The 11,506-nt window shown below is 36.0% G+C and overlaps 1 protein-coding gene and 1 long non-coding RNA gene across 4 annotated transcripts in view; one reads left to right on the top strand and one right to left on the bottom strand.

Annotated features, from left to right (window-relative positions):
- The window catches only part of LOC106884044 (serine/arginine repetitive matrix protein 1), an 82,646-nt gene extending 82,230 nt beyond the window's left edge, over positions 1-416 (top strand). For all 3 annotated transcript variants that reach the window (XM_052978539.1, XM_052978538.1, XM_052978537.1), the window contains one exon: positions 226-416. The gene's annotated coding sequence lies outside the window, so the exon portion shown is untranslated. The remainder of the gene's footprint in view (positions 1-225) is intronic.
- A 1,968-nt stretch (positions 417-2,384) lies between these two features.
- Positions 2,385-6,961, bottom strand: LOC106881214 (uncharacterized). The gene is made up of 3 exons (XR_001410827.1): positions 6,875-6,961; positions 3,762-3,826; positions 2,385-2,726 (listed from the first exon to the last, which is right to left on the bottom strand). It is a non-coding gene; the product is annotated as an uncharacterized LOC106881214 (long non-coding RNA).
- Positions 6,962-11,506: the final 4,545 nt, after the last annotated feature.

Here is an 11,506-nt window from a genome sequence, read left to right as displayed (position 1 = left end):
TACATACAGCATGCTTCTTTCAGTTTCTGTCTACCAAATCTACTTAAAAGGCTTTGGTCAGCTCGAAGCTATAGCAGAATAGTGCCGCACAGTGGGACTGAACCTAGAATCATGTGGTTGAGAAGCAAGCTTCGCACCACACAGCCATGCCCACACCTATGATTTAGTTATTTATTTTTATTACAGTAAAATATTTACAATAGCAATAATTTTCTTTTATTGCAGCTCTGACTGTCTCCACTGAAGAACAACTGATGTGAATTAAGAATCTACTCAAACATTATGTGAAAATTCATACATTGCCACTCACCTCGGCCAGATATAACAATGATACATCAATCAACCTTGTGTTCTTCATGACTTATCAATTATATATTTTGGATGGTACTTAGTGGACACACTGGAGACAGTGTAAATGCCAGATATTGTTTTATAAAATATATATAAATTACATATGTTGTCTAAATATGTTTCAAATATAATAGATAAAAATTATTAAATATTTTTCATAACAAAATTCAGGAAAATTTCTTTTTTGCTTTATTTTATTATGGTATACTAGAATTTTGTGCAACGTTTTATGTAATCATACACTTAGTAGACAACAAATTGCAAAGATTTATTGGAAGACTGATCTAATGCATTCTATGTATGTATGTATGTTTGTATGTATGTATGTATGTATGTATGCACGTGTGCATGTGTGTCTGCGTGTGCATGCACTTATGTATGTATGTATGTATGCATGCTTGCTTGCTTGCACACATGTATTAATGTGCAAATACATACATGCTCACATGTATACATGTATACACATATACATGCAAACATGCACACACATACAAGATGCAAGCATGTATGTAATTGCATAAGTGGATAATATCACATACTAAACGTCTTGTATCTTCTGCGTATCTTTGACAGTGCCTCCAATAGCCTGTAAATGTAATTATTTGATCTGGCATTTTTCTTTCACTAACTATAACCATGGTTTTGAAGTTGCTTGATTAAAATGGACCCTTGTAGAGGAACCATATGGGCAAATAGTCATTACAACCAATGAGTACATAAATGTTTCAGTGAGATCTTGTGTAGACAGCAGTCTAATGAAAATTATGACGACAATCCTCACTGATATTAAAAACTAGATTTCTTCTGTTGACTGCAGCCATGTGAGCTCTCACATTCTTGAAAATATGCATTGAGGTTAGAGATGCCATCAACATGAAAAGCAATAGTTAATATTTAATCCAGTGAACACCAAATATGCCACCACCACCACCACCACCACCACCACCACCATCTCATCATCATCATCATCATTTAACATTTATTTTCCAAACTGGCATGGGTTGGACAGAAATTAAAAATACTTAATGGAGTTAGGAAAAGACAACATCAATGCAATGGTTAATATTTTGATTATTTCAGTAAGTATGGGAGACAACTCCAGGCTTATTTAAGTTTTATTAATCATTCTCAGAGAAGCATAGGCTTCAACATACTTCTTGTATTTCCAACCTATAGACAGCCTGATTTTATTAGAGCAATATTGAAAAAAAACACTGTTTATATCAATGTAATGTTTGCATAAATGCACGCGAGCACTGTATACAATAAGATCCTCATTAAGGCAGTGAGTTAACAGAACTATTAGCATGCTGGACGAAATGCTTGGTGGTATTTTGTTTATCTTTACATTCTGAGTCTGAATTCCACTGAGGTTAACTTTCATCTTCAGGGTTGATAAAATAAGTACCAGTTGAACACTGGGGTTGATGTAATAGACTTACCTTCTCCTCAAAAATTACTGGCCCGGTACCAAAATTTGAAGCCATACTGTGCTATGTGTTGTGTTCTTCAGCAAAACACTTTCTTTCACATTGCTCCAGTTCATTCGGCTGCAGAAATGAGTTGCGACATCACTGGTGCCAAGCTGTATCAGCCTTTGTCTTTCACTTGGTTAATACCAGTGGTATGGAGAGGGGGAGGCTGGTATGCATGGGCAACTGCTAGTCATCCATAAACCTTGCCCAGACTTGCGTCTTGGAGGGTAACTTTCTAGGTGCAATCCCTTGGTCATTCATGAACAAAGAGGGTCTTTACATTTTTTTACTTATCTGGAATTATATTATCCACTGTATTCTAAACAGTGGGTTGTAATTTGACATAGATTTCACTGTTATTTGGTTAATCCAGAGCTATACTAGAAGACACTAACAAGGTTCCACGTAGTACCCAAAACTATATGGTTTGGAAGGAAACTTCTTAACCACACAGACCTGCCTGTTTATTAACCATAGACTAGTATACAGATTAAATTATAAACAGTGTCCAAAGTGTGACATATAGGAATAATGTTGAAATATGTTAATGACATATCATATTATCATATACATGTTGCGTTTATTACAAAAATACTTCAAAATTTATTCATTCTTACAACAGTTCTTTAGTTAGACCTACAACCATAAGAATATCATTTTATCATTGCGTCATTTAAAATTATAACTCTTTTTTCTGAAAGTCCTTCAGAAAGGATGATACATTGAAACTTTTTACCATCTTCATTACTTTGTTCATATCTATGTTAGAGGCAACGTCCGAAATAAATTTTGAAGCTAATTCCTTCCAGTTATTTTGAGCCAAAATTAATTTAAGTGGGTCGTCATTGAGTTGTTTCCCTTTTTTCTTGGTCGTCTCCTTTTTCAAACCATTGCAAAATACTGTAAAAACAAAAGATTTTTTCTCAAAACAAGAAATTAATGCATATTCTTCACTTTTGTTTAAATTTCACAAGTCTGTATATTTACCAATATAATGGTTTTACTGACTTACACTCAAAACACACACACACACATACACACACATAGACAAACACGCGCGCACGCACACATATATATATACGAGGTCTGATCAGAAAGTATTAGGACAGGTTGTTGGCACTCCGTCGCTTACGACGTCGAGGGTTCCAGTTGATCCGATCAATGGAACAGCCTGCTCGTGTACCCTTAACGTAGGTCTCGGGGAGATTCAGCGTGACACAGTGTGACAAGGCTGACCCTTTGAATTACAGGCACAACAGAAACAGGAAGTAAGAGTGAGAGAAAGTTGTGGCGAAAGAGTACAGCAGAGTTCGCCACCATCCCCTGCCTGAGCCTCGTGGAGCTTTAGGTGTTTTCGCTCAATAAACACTCACAAGGCCCGGTCTGGGAATCGAAACCGCGAGTGCGCTGCCCTAACCACTGGGCCATTGCGCCTCCATTAGGACAGGTACTACATAAAAAAAAAAACTATACCACACATCAACTTGGCATTTAGTAGTTCCCTTCTGAAGCCATACCAGCGTTGTTTCCATTGATGGAAGCATTCCCAGAACTCCGTTTTTGGGATAGCAAGCAGCTGCCTTGTAACATTTTCTTGGATTTCCTCAGCATCTTGAAATCTTGTTCCTTTCGAGTATTAGCCATAGACCTACAATTTGTCACCTCTTATGACCCTTATTAACATAATCAAGGAGACCCTGCTCATCTGAAACCCGATCTTCTTTTTGAAGTGACTACACTCTTCACACTTTGCTTCCAAGCACTATCATAAAACAACAGAAGTGAGCGAGAATGTTATAACTTAGTGTCCATGTGCAACAGAGTTCAAAGTCAATCTGTGCCAATTGGCTTCACTCTGCTTACTTTAACTTTGTCAGCACCTCTTTAGCAATTAGCTTATTAATATGATTCATTAATTCATAGAAATATACTTACCTGAAAATGTGATAAGAAGAAGCAGCATAAAATATATAGACTGCATTGTGTATATTGATTTTTACCTGAAACAAATAATATAAATGTATGTTGATTTTATTTATTTATTTATTTATTTATTTATTTATTTATTTTGCTAGATCTGAGGTAGGGGCAGAACCTATAGCTTTTGCAGGCACTCTAAGATTATTCGTTTTGAGACAGCTAATCTTTCCTTTAAAATGTTGCAAGTCAGTGACTGCTGTAAACATAGGAGCAGGGAGACAATTTTAGAAGGAATACATTCTAGGGAGGGAGGACTTGTTTTAGTCGTTAGTGTATGACCTGTATATGTATATCTATGTATGTGCACTCATACCTTGGTACTATGGACCTTTCTTTAACTGATTTCGGAAGCAGCGGACAAAATCACGGCACATCAACAACACTTCTTAACCATCCATGGTAAGGCAGACTTTGAATTTACTGTATTATAGCGTATATTTACAGTGTACAGGTATTTTACACTGTCAGATTGGATAGCATGCTTGATTAAAAGTACAGTACTGTATTTATTACTCTGTCTTTCGTAATGCAATTGTTGATATTAGCCACTCCTAACGTAACCTAACCTTAGTGTCTGTGCCTACGATCAATGGGCTTCATCGAACCGATGTTCCCTGCTTTTAGTCAGTAGTACCGAGCTATTTGGTCGTCATTTCCATCTGAACATAATGTTGTGTCCGAGTTATCTCCCCTGAAATACTGCTTGATTGTTGTATTAAGTCGAAAAACTAATAACTTGATAAAACGTCTCGCTGTAATTAGCCACGTCCCTGTATGCTATGTATTAATACTCTACCGAGTCGTCTTAATTTTTCGTCTTTTCAAAATCCCTAAAATAAGCCTAAAGGAATATACGGAGTTCGTGGTTGAATTGTTACAACGTTGGAGAAAATTATGGACTGTAATAAGTTATCTCCCTTTACGTTCTAAGCTCGCATCCCATCGATGTGAAAATTGCATTTTAACTATTTTGATGTTTATAAAATATAGTTTCAGTAAAGTACTGAGATTAATATATATTCCTATAATGTATCGTCTATGTGAATAAAATGACAATAGATACAGTGCGCTCCTTTAGATTGTGACTTTCAACATATAGAAGTCATTACTTTATAGAGTGTGACATCGTTCAAACAACGGTTCGTCAAGATGTCATCTTTTTACATAAGTGTGACAGATTAAGTGTTTTGAATTTCTTCTGTGTCGAGGAAACGATTAATTACTATATTATTAAAGGTGGTGATTTGGTATAAGAGATACTATCGAACTAGGTGTCTTACGGTATATAGTTGCGCTTTTTAGCGTTCTGCTTTTGAATCCATTTGTGGCTAACTTTGCCTAAAGAACCAGCTGAATACTGGGTCGATATACCTAAACCAGTTCTTTAAGTGGATTCCGAGGAACAGCAGGCCTCCGTGAAAATAATCTGAGGCCCTGCTTGATACGGTGTCTTTTAATAAAACATAGTTCATAAAAAAAACAAACATGTGGTATTTATCATTTTCGAAATAATAAGATATAGTTTGTTTTTTCATTTGAATAAATTCACTTTGTGAAACAGTTTTCATCTCATATAATGTCTTAAGGTTGAGAGAGCAGTGACGTAGCTAGAACGTGTGCTGCCTGGGTCAGCCCTTGAGTTTACCCCCCACCCCCACCCCATAAGTATGCAGGAGGTTAAAATGAAGTGAAATGTGGTAAAATTTACATAAAAGGATCTTCCAGATTGATTATGTAGATGTAGTTGATATAGTTTGAATTACTGTAGGTTGACGCCAGTGTGGAAGACAAAGGCAACGAGTAAGGTTTCGAGTGTTGGAGTTCATAGAAGATGGACTAAGTAAATCATAATTCAGAATTTGTAGAGTGGGGCACGGAATGATTACTAAGAGGAGGGTCCATTGATAACCGGTGGCAGGGTATGTATTTTCATGAGCCAAAGAAGCAGAAGCCACTGTCGTAGCAGTAGAAAAGACGGGAACTGTAAATTAGTAACTGTAGAGTGTTGCTGAATAAATCCTTGCCAGTTAGTCGATGTTGGGGATGTTCTAGAATGTTTGTGCTTATGTAGAGCAAAAACGAAGTTCCAGAAAGAATTTGATTAGAATAATGTGATTTATATTTAAATTTAATTATTGCAGTTTGGTAGGGTGAGAAAAACAGTTGGGGAAGGAAGCAAAATGTAGAGTGAAATCTTGAGGGAAGGCATCAAGTCCAGTACTAGATTTTGTTGAAGAAGTCATATAATCAACATGTCAAGAGTGACTGAAATTGTGAGAAAAAGCAGAAGATTTACGAAGGTGAAGAGTCTGTTTTATATTTGATTCAATTTACCACAATTGTGTTAGATAAATGAAAGCTAAACAAGAAATTAGTAATTTAAATTTGTTCTGGTTCTTTACGTTCTGAGTTCAATTTCCGTCGCGATCAACTTTGCCTTTCATCCTTCTAGGGTCGATAAAATAAAGTACTAAAAGTGCTGGCTTTGTGCCAAAGCTGAAACCACTATTTTTAATCCATCATGTTATTTAATCGAACAGTAAGAGTTGTTAGAGCGCATTTATTCTGACTTCTGGTGTTCTGAGTTCAAATTAAACCGAGGTTAACTTTGCCTTTTTTCGAGGGCTGATAAATAAAATACTTGTATGGAACAGTAGACTACATACGTGGCAGATTTAATCCGTCACCCAGTTTAACACCACTATCAGGTCCTTGATGCCTTTATCGGAGTCCTCTCTGTTGCAAACAGTTGGACTAGGTCTCCGGTTTGAGGATATTTCCCCTCCTTCCTACCCACCAGCCCCCGAGATTCTGTGAAAGTTCATAGCAACCGTCCTTTCTGCTGACTAAGCAAAAGAAAATATCTGGATGAAAGATAAATTAATTCCGGAGTAATTTCGACCCGAAATCACAAGGTACCAAACTAATTTGGCACACTGTTTTATTATTAAAAATAATACAATAACGCCATTAACCTGCCAATTCTAAAGACTAGAATGCATTCACTAATGAATATAATAACCAATCATCAAAGTTCCATTAAAAAAAAGTTTGAAAGTTCTACTCACGTTCCGCAGTATGTGTATGGTCTTTGTTGGTTCCTGACTGAATATGCTCCGGTTTAGCATAAAAATAAGTCAGCGCCCTTGTCATCTTAATGACGTGGGCCTTAAATGTTATGACAGTAAGATCAGTGTTATGACAGTTTTCTTCTGTCATCCTGTTTAACATTTTGTTTTTATCAGCTATTGTTCGACATTTTATCTTTTTTTTTATTTCAGCTATTGTTCGACATCTTATCTTTTATTTATTTCAGTCACTGAACTGTGGCCATACTGGGACACTGCCTTGAAGAGATTAGTCGAATAAGTCAAATAAGTCGACCTTTGTACTTATTTTTTAAGTCTAACAATTATTCTATCCGTCTCATTTTGCTAAACCGCTATGTCATGGGGACGTAAATAAACCAACACCAGTCGTCAGGCGGTGGTAGGAGACACGCACACGTGCGCGCACACATATTTTCTCACAGTTTCTGTTTATCAAATTCACTCACAAGGCATTATTCACTCAAAATATTTATGTAAATCGCTCAGCCATCTTTGATCTGATTAGTATTGCTAAAACTATACCGTGCTGAGATCTAATAAACTCAAAATATGTTCGGAGTTGTCACTGAACTTGCCAAACATCAGATTTGCGCCTCGTTACATGACCTTGTTCATTTTGTGATTGTTTTTAACTAATATAAGTTCCAAAGTTGTCTTCCCAGCCCGTTCTGCTCAAAATTAATCAATAAAGTAATATCTTTTCAATCGATCACAACAGTGATTAATTCCCTTACACTTATTTATTATTTTTTCAGTTTGCTACATTAAATATCTGAGGACTCAATCTGGAACATGATAACCAATGATAAACTGGGAATATAATGTTTCATATAGTGAACAAAGGTAAGTTTTTATTTAAGAATTAAGAAAATTTCGCCATCAATACCAATAATAAATGATTTAAAATAGTTTGATATATAGCAGACTTTCTACCAACTCAAATTTAAGTATATATATACTTTGCATCTAGTCAACATTACGTATACAGCTTTTATATGACCAGACTCCAAAGAGACTGGATGTAGGTCTGCAGCAACAAGACTTGCGTTATTTAATAACATTGATAACAAGAATACAGTGAACTTGCCATGTAGAGTGAAAAATTCGACATTTCGGATAGTGTCCTTCTTCAGGGAAAAGGTGACGAGAGAGAAATTAATGACAGGCAGTACAGTTTTAAATTTTTCTAAGCTAAAAAATGACTGTAACTCATTAAGATTTTACTACTCTGTCTCAAGGAAACGAATATTTGCAGAAAATTGGATGCTGATGCGAATGGGAAAGGTAAATGGGATGAAAAAGCTAGAATAAGTAATCAAAACGAGATCACAGCCTAGGTTTTCTATTCTTACAGCATTCACTCTATGCAAGACTTAAAATTTCTTCCTGCCAAGCTGTATAAAACATGTCTAATCTCAAATGAGAGGAACAGCCGCTTAGCGTCCGAATTAAGTATATGATACGAGTACTGATCGAATAAGTTTCAGAGTCGAGTCCAAATCTAACCATTATATTTACCAAGATAACAAAATTAGTGACCGATTAGTATTATGGAAACTGTTTGGTTTCATGAACAAAAATAAAGTATGCGTTATTTTTATTTCACACAGAAACATTTATTGATATTAGATTTATTACTCGAACGTAAGACAACAAATTTATTATGAAAAAGAATTAGGTTGTGCTACAATTATGCGTTTTCAGTAGGTTTATTTGGTTTCAAACAGGTATAAAATTTACTCAGATGTGTTCACAATTTGTGTTTATAGAGTATTTAGTTATCTATGATAATAGTACGGTCCATTTACATAGTCTCAGCGTGAAGTCCATTATACAACGAATAATATACTGTTGCTGGCCGTCAGACAAAAAGTGACAGAATGATTGATTACATAATTAGTACAGTGTAAGTACGCTCAAGCACAAGCATACACACGTATATGTGTGTGTGCGTGTGTGTGTGTGTGTGTATGCATATATATATATATATATAGGTATTTATGTATGTATAAATACATTGTATATATATGTATGTAATTTAAATACACCCACATGCGCGCAAACACCTCCAACACATACACAGACACACACACACACACACACGCACGCACGCGCACACACACACACACACACAGAGTAACATCAGCGCCAAGTAGTGATTAGAAATAAACGAACTTTAGGTTAGTTAAAATATACTCGAGCCATTTTAACTTGTCATGATAAATTCACTTGCAGTTAGCGTGGAGAAAAAAAATTCTCTCTTATATTTCCCCGATGCTTCCCTCATCACCACCCCTTATCATATTCCCAGACGGCTGTTTCTAGCTTTTTAGCCTTTCTTAATTGGAAATACCTAAGAGAGATGACCCTGGACAGATTCAAAGCCGTGGCTTTAACTAAAAACAGTCAACATCAGTGACTGATTTTTAGGTTCGTTTGTGACATATTTTAACTTCTCATGGCAAATTCACTGCAGTTACTACGGAGAAAAAAAATCCTCTCTTATGATATAAGGTGTAAAAAAAAAAACACTGTATCTTCCCAGCGCTTCTCACCAATCGTTTCTGACACTTTAGCCTTCCTCAATGGGGAATACCAAAGAGAGAAAACTCTAGGCAGATATGGCGTTTTTATACCTTTTAACCATGAGAAAGAATTCTTTCTCCACAGTAACTGCAGTGAAGTTACCTCTTGAAGTTAAAATATATCGCAATCATATGTTAACTAACTTAAAATTCGTGTTTGTATGAATGTATGTACGTATGAATACACACACACACACACACACACACACACACACACACACACACACACACACGCGCGCACGCACGCACGCACACACACACATACACACGAGGATGTGCTAAAAGGTCCCTGGGTTTGGATAAAAGAAAATACAGGAGGATCAGTTAATTATGAGTTTATAGATCACATCGCCCTCACAGATTCACACAATTATTGCAGCGGTCCTTCAGTATTTCTAAGCCCTGCAAAAGAACTCGGTCTTTCGCGATACCCTTAAATTTTCACAGTAAGCTAATTGAACATACATACATACATACATACATACATACATACATACACACATACATACATACACACATATATTCAATTAGCTTACCGTGAAAATTTCAGTCTGAAGAAAACAATGAAATCTTAAACAGTACATGACCTATTTCTTTCTTTATTCATAACAGGTGGGCGTTCATAACAGGTGCGGAACGGAGACAACAAGAATACCTCGTTGAGATCGTTTGGTTTCCCTTTGGGATAAAGAGACGGTACGGATCCCGGGCATAAACGTTTCTTCCTATTCATTCCGAACTCCTTCATAAGCGAATATTGCACTTCAAAACAGTGTGGATTAAAATTTTCCGAACAAACTACAGTGTACTGTTAGGCTCCAGATCACTCTGCTCTGGCGAGCTTCACATATATGTCGAGTTGACAACTTTGCTTCTTCAAACGAAAGAATGCCATAAAATAACTTCCTTTGACACACATACACACACTCTAGGTAAAACTTCTGTGCGAATTATGTTATTTCTTGCAGTGTGCACCTGCAAATTTACAGCTCAAATCCAATTGAAATGATCGTTTTCTATTGTGTAATTTGTGTTTATGATGAGTATATTTAAAAATCTGATCTTCGATATAAACTTAATAGGAAGTTTTCCCAGAAATCCTGTCCTTTATCTTTTCTTTCTAGCATGTCCGAGGTGACATTTCCATCCCCCCTCCCAACTTATTTTGTTTCCTAAATTTCTTCCGATTCCTATGTTTGCGATACAGGAGATTACGATTTCACCCACAAAATACGTTCGCAATATTTTAATTTTCTCTCTCTCCACACCATATTCATTTTTTTATTTTTTCAAATTTTTATTCTTGGTAATACATGGAGAAAAAACAGAGAGTATGAATCTTCAAGAAATTTACTCATCACCTCATAACTTTCAAACTGCAACACACTCCTAATGTTTCACTTTTTTGCTTTTTGAAAAGCAGGGAAGTTTCTTCAGAAATAATATCATTTACCAGTTGTTTCTAGCATGTCGGGTTTTCTGGTGGTGGTCTGGTATTTTTAAGTCTACTTTTTCAGTAGAATTCTACACATGCGGGGAGACATCAGCTAAAAGAGAAAGATTGAAAGCAGGTAGGTGATGGGTGGACGAGGTGGAGGAGGAGGCATTGAGTGTTACTTTAAGAAAAATTAAACAAAAAAAATGCATATATATATACATGCACATATATTATATATATACTAGCTGGTGTACCCGGTAATTCCCGGGGGTAAAGATGTTCTATTGAAATGCCTTATTACTCAGATATAAGAAAGCAATTTCCAGGGGCCGTATTATCGATTTTTTTTTCGGTGTAACCCTAACCCTGAACACCGTGAGTGCGAATTCTTTACCTTCGCTCATAAGTATATCACGAGGTTTCCAGACATGAGTTCTACTCACGTGTCAAGTTTCATCAAAATCAATAAAACGATGTAGGAGTTAGTTAACAACGCCACAAACAAACACACACCGATTTTCCACATATGTATAGATATACAAATATATATATATATATATATATATA

The sequence above is a fragment of the Octopus bimaculoides genome, chromosome 2 (genome assembly GCF_001194135.2).
Source record: "Octopus bimaculoides isolate UCB-OBI-ISO-001 chromosome 2, ASM119413v2, whole genome shotgun sequence".
NCBI classification, from domain to species: domain Eukaryota; kingdom Metazoa; phylum Mollusca; class Cephalopoda; order Octopoda; family Octopodidae; genus Octopus; species Octopus bimaculoides.
The sequence above is the reverse complement of the archived record's forward strand: the minus strand, read 5'-3'. Positions and strand labels throughout refer to the sequence as shown.